Raw genomic sequence first — 14,198 nt, 5'->3', positions numbered from 1 at the left:
TTCCAGATTCTTTGAGAATGCCATTTCATTTATTTTACAGGCTTCCTTGCTTCTCTTATTCTATTAAAAAATAAAAGGTATTTGTTTAGCTTCCCAAGCATGAAAATATAGGTTTTGCATTCATTTTTTCCCTGTTAACGTCTCCCTTCCCCCACCTCTATCATATAATAGATCCAACAAGGGCGCATTTAATTTTTCGTCCCATCAAAAAAAGCAGTTGCAATTAGTCAAAAGTTAACTGTCCAAATATTTCTGCAATCTAGACCAGTGCTTCTCAACTGTGGCAACTTAAAAACATGTAGACGTCAAGTCCCAGAATTCCCCAGCCAGCATTACATTACATTATGCTTGAGAAGCTAAACTGATCCTTTTATCTTTTAGTAGGATAAGAGAAGGGACGTGGTGGCTCAGTGGGTTAGGATGCTGAGCTTGTCGATCAGAAGGTCGGCAGTTTGGCGGGTCGAATCCCAAGGGCCGCATAACAGAGTGAGCGCCTGTTACTCATCCCAGCTTCTGCCAACCTAGCAGTTTGAAAGCACGTAAAAATGCAAGTAGAAAAATAGGGACCACTACGGTGGGAAGGTAACAGCGTTCCATGCGCCTTTGGCGTCTAGTCATGCTGGCCACATGACCACGGAGACGTCCTCGGACAAGCGCTGGCTCTTCGGCTTTGAAACGGAGATGAGCACCGGCCCCTAGAGTCGGAAACGACTAGCACGCATGTGCGGGGGAACCTTTTTAGGATAAGAGAAACAAGGAAGCCTGTAAAATAAATGAAATGGCAATATTATGGAATCTGGAAACTGGCGATGGGAATCCATTAAAAAATGGATCCTGCTTAGCTAGCAATTGATTTCTTCAGGGTTCTCAATTTCCTATTTTATTTTAAATCCATATCTCAGAAGGTCCAGCTGGCAAAACATTTGTTACTGCCATGGCAAGTAGACATTTTTGTCTCTAGACATTCATGGTTCTTGGTTTGGGAAGAGGGCCCTTCACCTCAATGGTATTTTTAACACGGGAGTTTCAAAGTTAAGTCGCAATTTAGTTGGTATTTGAAGCAAGGAGATAAATTGCAAATGAGGCCTCATTAAGTTCATAGAAGTCTTTGGGTGTGTTTAAATGATGAACTTGGGATGGTGCGCAGCTGTGATAATCTACAGCACAGGATTTAGGCTGCAGTATTTATGCCCATGCTTGAAAATAACCTGAAATAAAGATTTTCATATGAATGTTGGGACAATATTGCCTAAAGAATTCATGTTGCAGCAATAACATTTCAGTTTCAGAGGACCGCAAATAGTTTTTAAGCGCTAGTTTGCCTCTAGCCCACTCATCTCAGTGCCGGTAATTCGTTTGCCAAACTGACAACTCCCTTTGCAAATTTCCTGCTGGTTAATGATGCAATATTCTGTCAAGGACAACGGGCCTGAACAGCCCTAACTTGAATTTGTTATGTATATCTCTCCAAAGTTTCCAAATGAATATTTTTTCAAGATTATACTTAGTGCCCTGAACATAATCTCCCAAAATAAATGTAAACAGATTTTTAGTTAGCAATATTTCGGCTCCTACCTTTGGAGCTAAGCCAATCTGTAGCAGGGGAAATTATGTAGCTCATCTTGCTACCAGTTCCTGGTGCACAAATCATACATGCATTGCGAAATCAATGTGTGTCAGCGTTGTTGCGGCCTAATCTCACCTAAGAGTTATAGTTGCATTTAAATGCCTGGCAACCCCATTATTGATTGCATGTCCTACTCCTATTTTGTTCCCTGCACTTGATTTAAATGTTATTTTCTCACAATGTCGTGGCATGAAACCTTCAGAGCATTTGCTACCTGCCTTTGATGGGACAGAAAACACTCATGTGACTTGAACCTGCCCTTACACAGCAGGGAAATGACCCCAAATCCCCAAAATTACACATTCACACATGCAAACAAAAGATTTGCTTAGCCAACTATAAGGGTCTATACTACTATTTTGAAAAAACTGCAAGATTTTGGTTCTGCTAAGAGTGATTAGTACAGAGATTGTTTACTTCTATATAATATTGTTTGTATAACTCTGTGGGTCCATTTTTAGAAATTGAAAATTTACAACAAATTATTAAAAATGTCAAAATAAAAAAATCACACTAACAATCATGAAAGCAAATGGAAGTGGCCTGAAGTGCTTGATTCCTTTTTTAAATAGCACTCTTAAAAATGTCTGGACAACTATTTGTTCTCTGCTATTTGAGCCATGGTGGTGCAGTGGTTAGAATGCAGTACTACAGGCTAACTCACTGCTCACTTCAGGAATTCAGTTTTGATGGGCTCAAGGTTGATTCAACCTTCCATCCTTCCGAGGTCAGTAAAATGAGGTTCCAGATTGTTAGGGGCAATATGCTGACTTTGTAAACTGCTTAGAGAGGGCTTTACTGTGAAGCGGTATATAGGTCTTAAGTGCTAGTGCTTTGACAGGGCAGAAATCCTAATTTTTTGTAGCAACTGATCACTGACTAACCTTATTCCAGACAATCATTGTCCTTTTCAGGATTTTGACTTCTGATAGCTCTGTTTTTGTGGATAGACATGCAGCAGACACATTCCCATACATTTATTCAGACAAATATACAAGTATATTGCATGCATGAGTTTCATAGTGATAGAAAGGATACTTGGGATTGGTTTCAATTGCAGGTAATAACTCAAGGTGACAATTTGAGGAAGGTGGCCTTTACACAGGACTTTTCCTTATGTATGCGTACTCATATATACAAACATATATACACGTATTGCCTATTTTCCCTTTGGGGAAGATCATCTTGAATTTTACAGATAGTCTTCAACTTACAACCACAATTTAGCCCAAAATTTCCGTTGCTAACAAGACCATTTTTAAGTGAGTTTTGCTCCATTTTATGACCTTGCTTGCCACAGTTAAGTGAATCACTACACTTGTTAAGTTAGTAACACAGTTGTAAAGTGAATCTGGCTTGCCCATTGACTTTGCTTGTCAGAAGGTCTCAAACAGTGATCACCTGACCCCAAGACACTGCAACCGTCATAAATATGAATCAGTTGCGAAGCATCTGAATTTTGATCACATGGCCATGGAGATGCTACAATGGCCGTAAGTGTGAAAAAAGGCAATGAGTCACTTGTTTCAGTGCCACTGTAACTTTGATTGGTTACTGAACAAAATGTTGTAAGTCAAGGACTACCTGTATTACTTTTTTCAGGGTAAATAACAGTGTTTCAGAATATTACAGCAATTCTCAGAAGTTCACCAGTCTGATACTAAATCCGTCCTGCTTATTTGAATAACTGAATTTGGCTTCATCAGCCAACAAGCTGTATTGGCCTAATAAAAACTGGGTAGACTGCAAAGTCTGAATCTATTAAGGTCAACATATCCATCCAGGCATGTATTACATCTTCCAGGACTCATTAAGGGTCTTCTGAGAATTTGTGGGAAGGAGGCAGGAGAGGATAAATTCAATTTATGTGAAAAAAGGCAACTCAAGCCAGATATGGAGGCCATGGGAAGAAAGCTTTTCCAGAATAATATGTCTTAATTGACTCCCTAAATTATCTCGCTGGTAATTTATTCATAGAGTTTTCAAGATTTTTATCCTGACTGGGTTAAAGATGCCAACGTCTTTCTGAATATCATGTGATTCTTGCTCTCTCTTTTTGTTGTTATTTTTGTGGTGCTCCACAGCAATCTTAAAAACTCCAGGAATATGATAGGTGCTAAGAATGGTGCAATACACAAGAATCAGTTGTTATATAACACTTTGAGAATGTCCTTGTATAAGATAGGAGTGATATTTAAAAGGAGCAGTTGCTAGCCAAGTCTTTTACTTGGGTGAAGTTAGTTTTGGAAGCAATTGTTTGGTTAACTAGATCAGTATTTATTTATTTATTTATTTTATTCGATTTATATTCCGCCCTTTTCCCGAAGGACTCAGGGCGGTTTACAGGGCAAATTAAAAAAGAGATACAATATACAGATTAAAATACAATTAAATTAATAGCCCCAACACTTTAAAATTAAATTTAAAACCTTAAAAACCCCTCAGTCCAGGCCGGCCAGCTCAAATAGCCAGGTTTTTAGGTCCCAGCGAAACGAGCGAAGGTCAGGGGCGATCCGGAGTTCCACCAGCAGCTGATTCCATAGGGCAGGCACGCCCACCGAGAATGCTCTCCCCCTGGGAATCAGCCGCCGGCACTCCTTGACCGGCAGGACCCTGAAGAGGCCTTCCCTGTGGGAGCGCACATGACGATGGGAAGTGGATGCTGGCAGCAGGTGTTCCCTAAGATAATCCGGACCCATGCCATTTAGGGCTTTATAGGTCATCACCAGCACCTTGAATCCTGGTTCCAGAATGCCAGAAGGCCCTGAACGGACCCTCCTGTCTAATTCAGAAGAAGATTTATTCCCAATTCTTTCCTCCTTCCTTAGGCTGGGAGTCTCCATTGTGCAGCCAGGGAGCTGAAAAAACAACCAATAACTTAAAGCACAACATCATCCTACTTTCTGCATACTTTGTTCTCAGGAATTTTAGTGGAGCTAGTTTGGGCCTATACTGCCATTAGACTGTGTGAAATCAGCTATGATACAAAACATATCTAATTGTCTCAATTCTTTATCTCACAATATACTTATAGAACTTGTACCTGGTTAATACCGGTAGCATTGGAATAGAACATAATCACGGCTACTAACAGACCAAGCCTATCTATACATGCAATCATTGCTAGAAAGCATTTTTAAACAGTAATATATTATATCTTAATATTACTTTTATGAATGTATATTTTGTATACAGAGTCTCTAGCACTGGAATTGTTAATAAATTAACAATTAACAATAATAAATTAACAATAAAGAGGTTCCCATCTCAAGGCCCACTCTTTTTTTAAGCCAATTAATTTTCTATTTTTTTATACTTAAACCTTTCCCTATTTCATACTCATTTGGTTACTGATATGTAATGTTTCTGTTTCCTAGTGCCTTGATTATCTTCAGCAACACTGAAGAAGCTTTGGCCTCAAATACCTAACCCCCCAATCATGAAATCCACTCCCTGCTTGAAACTTTAAGAGAATGAATGTGGTCTAAAGGAGTGATAGGTCCAAAAATAAATGGGGCAATTTACCACCAATCCTCTGATTTGCATTTCCAAACACATTCAGTTATCTGCATACAATACATGGACATATTATGATTTGTGTTCTACCTCGTTATTGCACCGAGAGTTTCTTCAACAAGTGATAGCACCCAATTATTTAGAGCTAGGGTTCCTTGTCTAGAAAGTGGTAGAATGCCCACTATAGAAGAATGGGTGTTTAAAGTTTCGAATCTTGCAGAAATGTCTAAGATTTCTGCTTATTTGAAAGATCATTCACAGGAAAGATATATTTCAGTTTGGAGGAGATGGATAAATTATATTCAGAACAAATATGGGACTAAAAAGTTCCATTTAGCTTATGAGTAGATTTTAGTGGGATATTGTTATTGGTACTTTGTTTGTAGTTATGTTAAAGGGGAGTTAAAGCACATTATGAATTTGGTTAATTGTATATTATGCATAATTTTTATTTAGAATATGATTATTGTAACTATAATCCTGTATTTAGCTCTGGGAAGTGGGGGGGGAAGTGGGTGGGTTTGGGGTGGGAGGGATTTGGGGACATATTGTAAAATTTTGTTTTTGTAAAACTCTTTAATAGAAAGTGGTAGAATGATTTAGACCAGTGTTTTTTTTTAATCTGGGCAACTTTAAGAAGTGGAGACTTCAAGTTCTGGAATTCTAGGTAGAGAAGTCTGGGAACTGAGATCCAGAATCCTTAAAAGTTGCTGAGATTGAGAAATACTGACCCAAGCTTTCCACTACTTTGTAATTATTAGAACTTGTACTAAAAACTGATAAGTTTAGCCTTGAGCTGCAAGGCCATACTGTCAGATCCTATCTACACCGTTTTGCTCTTCCTGTTTTTAGAACCATCTTATTAAGAGTTCCAAATGAATAAGAAGAAAATACAACAGCAACTGCCTTCAAGACAGTTACTGACGGCTTATCAACGTCTTTGAGAAGTTATTTGGTACAAGCCTGTTCTACTGTTCTAGCTAAAAGCTGCTCATAAGAAGTCACAATTGCTATTTTAAAAAGCATAATCAAGTGAAAGGTGCACACACACACTCACTCTCACACACCAATTTAAAACCTAAAATGCATGCCAAGGAGATAGAGTCATCACCACAGAGGACCATATTCCAAGAATAAAGTCTCCAACCTGCAGCCGTGGATTGAAGGACTTGAGTATGAAGATGCAGAGATGCCCTGTTTTATATTGTTTTTACATTAAACTAAGTCCCCTAAGAACATACAGGAGGATAACAGGGAAGTAGGTAGGTTGAACAAGCAGGGCAGTTTTTCAGCTCTTTTGACTTCTGGCCTTGCAGACTGCCACCAGGACTTCACTGGGCTTGAAAACTGTTTCATCCTGAACCTTGGTAAATCATCCTAAGCTTTGCAACTATATTGTGTGTTGGCAAATTCAAACAAGTTGAATTTTGCAAAAATTTAATCTTGATGAAATGAAGACTGGGTGATCATGGCCAAATTCTGTTACTGGTTCTACTGCTGCCTTCTTAAAATGTGTACCAGATACACCGTTGGGCAGGATACACATGAATTTCTCTGCTAATCTGACACATGTATTGGTTTTAATTTATCTATTGTTTAATAGACATTGTATATCCTGGGGTTTTTTTTCCAGGAGCAAAAGGCAGCATACATAGCATTCCCTCCTTCCATTTTTCCCAACACCAAAAAGCCAGTGAAGTAGATTGAGTGGAGAAAGAATGACCTACCTGAAGTTATTCAGTTGTGGATATCAATTTAGGTTCCCCAATGCCAGTTCAACATCTTAACCGCTACACCACACTGGCTCAAACCATATGAGTATATTAAACCACATCTATATGGTATTCTGAAAATTACAGGAACAAAGGCGGTGAATCCTAGGGCAATATGATTACACAAAATTTCACAACGTTAAGTGTAAGTTAGCAAATAATCAGGTTGTACAGACCTTATCTATCAGGGACTTCTGAGAGACTGTCACATGTATTTCTTACAGTATTTGTTCCAAATATTCACTGTTCTACTTCAGTGCTGTAAATGGAAATAGCAAGGTATGTATGTAGGTATGTTTTTACAGGTAAAAGTTAATCAATCTGGAAACATGACTGCAAAGACATACTTACCTTTCCAATCAAATTTCCAGATTGATTATTCAGCTTTTATCAGTTTCTGATATTTTATCTTAGCAATGGGCAGTGCTTTTTTGTAAAAGAAAAAGGTGCCGGAACTCACACATGTCATACAACCCGCCTTGCCTACCCTACAAGGTTCCATCCCAAAAAGGTGCCGGAACTCCCTTCTGAGCGTTCTATGAGGGAAAAAAGCCCTGGTAATGGGTAATCTATGTGGGCTGCATGCAGACCCAGCACCCCATTTGTGCCCTTCCAACACCCATGGTTTAGAATGGTGTGAAGTTAGAATCCTTTTTTTTCAGTTTGGGAGAGTTAAGGATTGGTATGAGAGTGATTCGCCCCTCCCCTCTCAGACCTGCCCCTTTTGGTAACATTATAGCTGCAGAGGGGGAAAAAATAGAAGAGGCAAGATGGTCAGTGGTTAAAAACACTGAGTTTGTCAGCTGGAAAGCTGACAGCCTGAGTTTGAGATCTGAGCACTGAGCAACAGGGTGAGCTCCTGTCACTTGTCCCAGGTCCTGCCCACCTAGTCATTCAAAAACATGCAAATGCGAGGAGATAGTTACCACTCTGGTGGAAAGGTAACAACATTCCCTGTGCCTCCATGTTTATTCATGCTGGCCACATGACCATGGAAATGTCTTCAGATAACACTGGTTCCCTCAGCTAAGAAACATTTACCTTTACCTTTATAACTGTAGCAAATGGCCTCTAGGGCACTGATTAGGAAGTTGGCAGCTTCGATCTTTCAAATATTGCCCTACCTTATATAAATATAAAACATTTAATACAGTAGCAACAATGACAACCAACCCTAAAACCCACAGGCATATATTTTTGGGTTTTCACTTTCATAATCTGGTCATAATTATTCCCAAACATTGACCTGAAAACACTTTAGTTCCTAAAATTCCTGTAACCTTATCCGTTTTATCTCAATAAATCTTGCTAAAGGAAACCTGAAAATCTTGCCTGGACAAAAGTCACTTGGATTTTGACAGCATCTGCAGGCCATTATGGAGAAATCAGCAAGATATGCCTTGGTTTAATGCAAGCAGATCTCTTATATTTCATAGATTAGGATAGGACCCAGTGAGTGTTTTATAACGGACACATAAAAACACACTCACTGTGCCATTCAGACACTTTGCCTTCCCCGTCACAGCACCTGTCCTCTGGAATAGCTCCTCCCACTTCTAAAATTCAGAAATTCCAGAGCTTGTTAGTCATTTGGAAGGCCTTGAAGAGCCAAGCTTTCCAACAGGCTTTGGGTTTATTTATTTACACGCATTATATATATTTAGGAACGCAGTGGCTTAATGGTTTAAGACATGAGTCCCGTCAATTATTCAAGCCAATCTAGCAGCACGAAAGCATGCAAATGCAAGTAGATGAATAGGTACCATAAGCATGTGGGAAGGTTCCATGTGGGTAGAGGTTCCGTATTTCCATGCAGTATGCTATATGCTGTGGTGTGATGTCATGCTGGCTGGAGAAACATCGCCAGGCAACACTGGCTCCTAGGCTTATGAAAGGGAGATGAATACTGCCCTCTACAGTTAGTGACAACTAGTGGAGTAAATCCCCACCCCAGGAACACTTATACCCTTACCTTATTATTTATATGGATGCCCATCTCACAAAGTGACTGTGAGTGGCATGAAAGGATTAATCCCACCCTCTAATAAATCCACAACACACAATCCATGGTGCTGAAAAAGAACCAATGACACCACTCACACTTACATACAAAAGCTCATCTACAACAGGAGACCTCATCTAGTTTCAGGATTCAAATACATGAGGAGAAAAATAGGTTTTCATTACCTTTAACAATGCTAAACCATCCAAATCTTCAAGGGGATGGTGGCCCATAGAACAGGTGCTGTCACTGAGAAGGCATGCATCTGAGGTCCGGCAAGATGATGTTTTTCAATAGAACATGTCTTCTCTCCAAGATCTGGTGGGCTGAGCAGAAACATTAGGTTAAAGTGAGGAATGTAGAGGAATATAGAGACAACTTGGAGAAGATATGCTGAGACTGTTAGCAAAACATGAGCTGTCTCAAAAATGAGACAATGTAAAAAAGAAAATTAAGGTTAACTCCCTTGATTCTCTTTGGTATAAGAGCAAAGGAAGGGAAAAACACTGCCAAGATTTCAGAATTCTGTCATTATATCCTATAATAACAGTTCTAATATCTACAGGTAGTCCTTAATTACAACAGTTCATTTAGTGACCATTTGAAGTTACAACAGTACTGGAAAAAGTGACTTATGGCTGTTTTTCATACATTTTTACACACATTTCGCACACAGTTTTTACACACATCCCCATGGTCAAGTGATCAAAATTCAGATGCTTGGCAACTGACTCATATTTATGATGGTTGCAGTGTCCTGGGGTCATGTGATCACCTTGTGCGACCTTCTGACAAGCAGTTCACTTAACAATTGTTTATTAATTTAACAGCTATAGTGATTTGCTTAATAACTGTGCCAGGAAAGGTCATAAAATGGGGTAAAATTCACTTAATTGCCTCGCTTAACAATAGAGATTTGGACTCAGTTATGGTCATAAGTTGAGGACTGCTTACATTAGATATTACCTATTAGATAATATCTGTTTTCCATAAAATAACTATTTCCTGGCCTTGCTGAAAAGGCTGGCTATCATTTTTATATATTGCATATGTTTTATTTCATTTGATTCTTTAGTTTTATTGTTTGTTTTTCTATTGTACACCATCCAAAATCACACCACTTTTAAGTAGTGAAGCCTAATAAATCCAGCAAATAAAAAAATAAAATAAAATAAAATAAAATAATAAAATAAAATAAAATAAAATAAAATAAAATAAAATAAAATAAAATAAAATAATAAAATAAAATAAAATAAAATAAAATAAAATAAATCTTGCCTTAAAAATCACTAGCTACGCTAGAAAATGTGTATTTATTTTGCTTGGTGTAAATTAGTGAAACCTATTCCATTTAACCAAATGGAACAATTCTATAACAAATCTCATGAGTGTGAAATAAAGGTTATTTCTCTGTGTCTCTGTCCGTGTGTGTGTGTGTGTGTTTGTGTATGTGTGTTGGGGGGGGTGTGTGGTGTGCACGTGAATGCCTTCTACAGATGGAATCAATCACATTAAACTTACGGTTTAAAAAACACAATAGTTTATCTAATACTTTGGTTTTAGCTTGGTATACTGAGTGAACTTAGCTGCTTATGGCTTATTAAGTAAATGATAATTGCACAATCACTAAATGCAATATAGGATCCCACTGCAGTTTTGCTTTTCAGTTTTCTTTAAAATGCCCAGTTCTAATTGCACCAAAAGAACAAACATTCACATGTTGAGAAAAGTTCTGGAAGAATAAAGTACACAATCTTGTAAATTGAGAGATATTATGCAACAACCCTCTGGTAATTCATTCTTTGGATTAGGCCACTTATCCTAACTGTGAGAATCTTGGCAAACATCCGAGTGCATTCAAACCACCAACCTAATCCTTAAAAACATCTTCCCTTCAAATGCAATATAAACAGATTCATTCTCTTTGCAGCTACAGTAAGTCTTTAGTTTGAAGGAAGGGATAAGAAAACTTGTTTGTAGTCGTTATTAGCTGGTTATCTAACTTCACACAAAGTTCACAACCTGATCAAGGTACATTTTTATTTGCCCATTATTTTGCTAGGACACTAAACAGAATTGTGGAAATAGCCAGCTCAGCTGTATTTCATTCAAAGCAAACCCATTGAAGTAACACAATTTTGTCAAAAGATTTAAAATTTAAATGCATATTGCTGTATAGAGGTCAAATTGCATAATCATCCAATTAAGAATACCAGTCCTCTTTGTCTCCAAGTTGGCTTAATTCAAACAGGAATGCAATGGAAGAATTCACTTACATAATAAGAAACTAGATCTCAAAGAAATGTGAAATCAATGCTGCCTCTGGGCAAGTACATGTAAGTTAGAATTATTGATTTAATTATAGTTGTGCCAACTTTTCAGATTAAAATCTTATGTAAAGAACCAGTCCAATTGGTAAATCCCAGTGCTGTATCAGCATGCAGAACGTTTGCAAGTGTTAACATTGCTTAAATCACCTCACTTACATTTTTTTTTAAAAATGTTATCTTCTTATAAACTATTTTTTTAGCAATGCATCTCATTATTGTTCAGGTGAGCATTTTCTAAATATATCTTAATATATCAATAATCCTGTAATGGAAAGATGATTTGCAAAGAGGGATTTAGAGAAACAGTTAAAGGCATAACAGGATTAAAGATGAAATGAATGCTCTAATTTGAAGAAGAAGAACAGAAGAACTTTTGTATATGAAAAGAAAATCTTCAAATTCAACACTTGGTAACTTTATTGATATATCCATCAATAGTTATAGAGGGGAGATACATTCAGTTCTATTCCATTCAGAGGTACGACTTAAATGTTATTCATTTTATGCTAACTGCATATTTAACCAATTTCCCTACTCATTTTAACTACAACTCATACTTTCATGCTCAAGTGAGTCTAGTTTCTATAATGGCCAAATTCAAACTTGTAATGCGTAAGGTACACAGTAGTTTGATATGCTTACCTAATTAACTAATGCAGAGGTGTCAAACTCAATTTCCTTGAGGGCCGCATCAGCATTGCAGTTGTCCTGGGGGGGCCCCTACTGGGTGGGCGTGGCTGGAGTGCATGTGGCCTACTGGGTGAGCATGGCCAGCTCTACATCTTTCACGTCAAAGGTACCTATGGGGGCCTGGGCAGCTAAAACCAATATATATGAACCATACCAACAGGGTGGGTCCCAATGGGCCAACTTCTTTAATTCTCTTTATGGAGAAATAGTAGATTAGGATATATATGATTGTACTTCATTGTTATCACCATTTCTCCTAATTCCTCTGTTTGAAAATTGGAGAGCCCTGGAATATGTTTGAATAGCATGTTTGGCCTCAGATAAGCTTGTCACACATTTGAAAATCTATGCGTAATAAAGATTATTTTTCCTCAGCTACAAGAAGTCCTATAATAATGTAAAGGTAAAGGTTCCCCCGCACATGCGTGCTAGTCGTTTCCAACTCTAGGGGCTGGTGCTCATCTCCGTTTCAAAGCCGAAGAGCCAGAGCTTGTCCGAGGACGTCTCCGTGGTCATGTGGCCGGCATGACTAGATGCCAAAGGTGCACGGAACGCTGTTACCTTCCCACCGTAGTGGTCCCTATTTTTCTACTTGCATTTTTACGTGCTTTTGAACTGCTAGGTTGGCAGAAACTGGGACGAGTAACCAGACCTCCAGTCCTTTCGTCGCGGCCTTAAAACATTTCTTTTTCATCAGGCTGACCTGGACTGACAATAGGGGTTTTTTAAAAATGTTTTTAATATTTTACCATTAGGGCTTTAGTTTATTTTTTTTAACATTTGTATTATTGTCTTTTATTGTTGTTAGCCACCCTGAGTCCTTCGGGAGATAGGGCGGCATATAAGTCCCAAAAATAAATAAATAAATAAATAAATAAATAAATAAATAAATAAATAAATAAATAATAAACAAACAAACAGGCGCTCACTCTGTTACACGGCACTTGGGATTCAACCCACCAAACTGCAAACCTTCTGATTGACAAGCTCAGCGTCCTAACCCACTGAGCCACCGCATCCCTTCCTATAATGACTTTTATATAAATTTACAGTAAAAAAAAGATAAAACAAAAAAAGTAAATGCTTACAGACTTGCTTGACTCTTTAGCACTGTTAAAATGCATTAATTCAAAAACAGACTTTGCTATACTGCCAAAGAAGTTAGATTTTCTCAGGCCAGCATATCATCCATATTCAGATATTCAATAAGTGACTTATAATGTTATGTGTCATTCAGCCAATGTATTCATACAGTGCTATGCAAAGGCATCAAACTAATAAAAATAAATTAGAACTATATTGCCCAAAATGATTGATAGCTGGGCTTCAGCAATGGGGAAGAATTAAAGGTCATAGCTGCCATCTTGAATTTTTTGTCATTCATCCAGTCAAGGAACAATTATTAGCAACAATTTAAGAACATTTGAAATTCGAATTCACATTCAAAAATCAGAAACATTTGAAATATTTTAAATCAGTAAGTATTCATAAAAGTGTTACAGTTCTCACACATACACATATACATATATGCATACACATATGTAACCTTAATGGGACATTAATAGATAGTGCCATATACAAAGTGGAAAATCAAATAACTCATTTTAATGAAAGGCTATTTTATTAAATCGTAGGTATCCAGAGGAACATCCTTTAGTTTTCTTTTGATACATAAATCTAGATTTCTGTAATTCAATGTTTCTCAAACTCTGGTCTAAGGACCTCTGGGGTCCCCCCCAAAATGTTCTCAGTAATCTACAAAATCAGAATTATTTGCCAGTCTATATTGAAAAAGAATACAAAATTGAAATTCCATTAAATAACTGTGAGAAGTGGTAGTGACAGAAAATGTTAGCTACTCATTTTATATAGCAAGTTTTTACCTGATCATATCTAGGCCATAGGATACTCAAACAACACGTGTTCTCTTGACTAAGATTTAAAAAAATGCATTTGATATAATTACCTGATCTGTTCAAGGAGTTCATTTTAATATAACGAACTTTATGACATACGCTAGATTCACTGATCTGATACAATTCAGTTTATGCAATTGGCAATTGTCTCTTGATTTACTGCAATGTGCAAGCATGACTAATAGATAAGAAGTGCAAGATGTTGTAATATTTTTCCAAAATATACATAAGTATACACTAATGAAATCTTCAACTTTCACGCACTCTCAAAAGCTTTTTGGGATTCCTACTTGCGATATTATCCAACCAAGCCATCAGTAGAACACAACGGCCTTGAGCTCACAT

Source organism: Vipera berus (genome assembly GCF_964194415.1).
Source record: "Vipera berus genome assembly, chromosome: 5".
NCBI classification, from domain to species: Eukaryota; Metazoa; Chordata; class Lepidosauria; order Squamata; family Viperidae; genus Vipera; species Vipera berus.
This window is presented reverse-complemented; position numbering follows the sequence as displayed.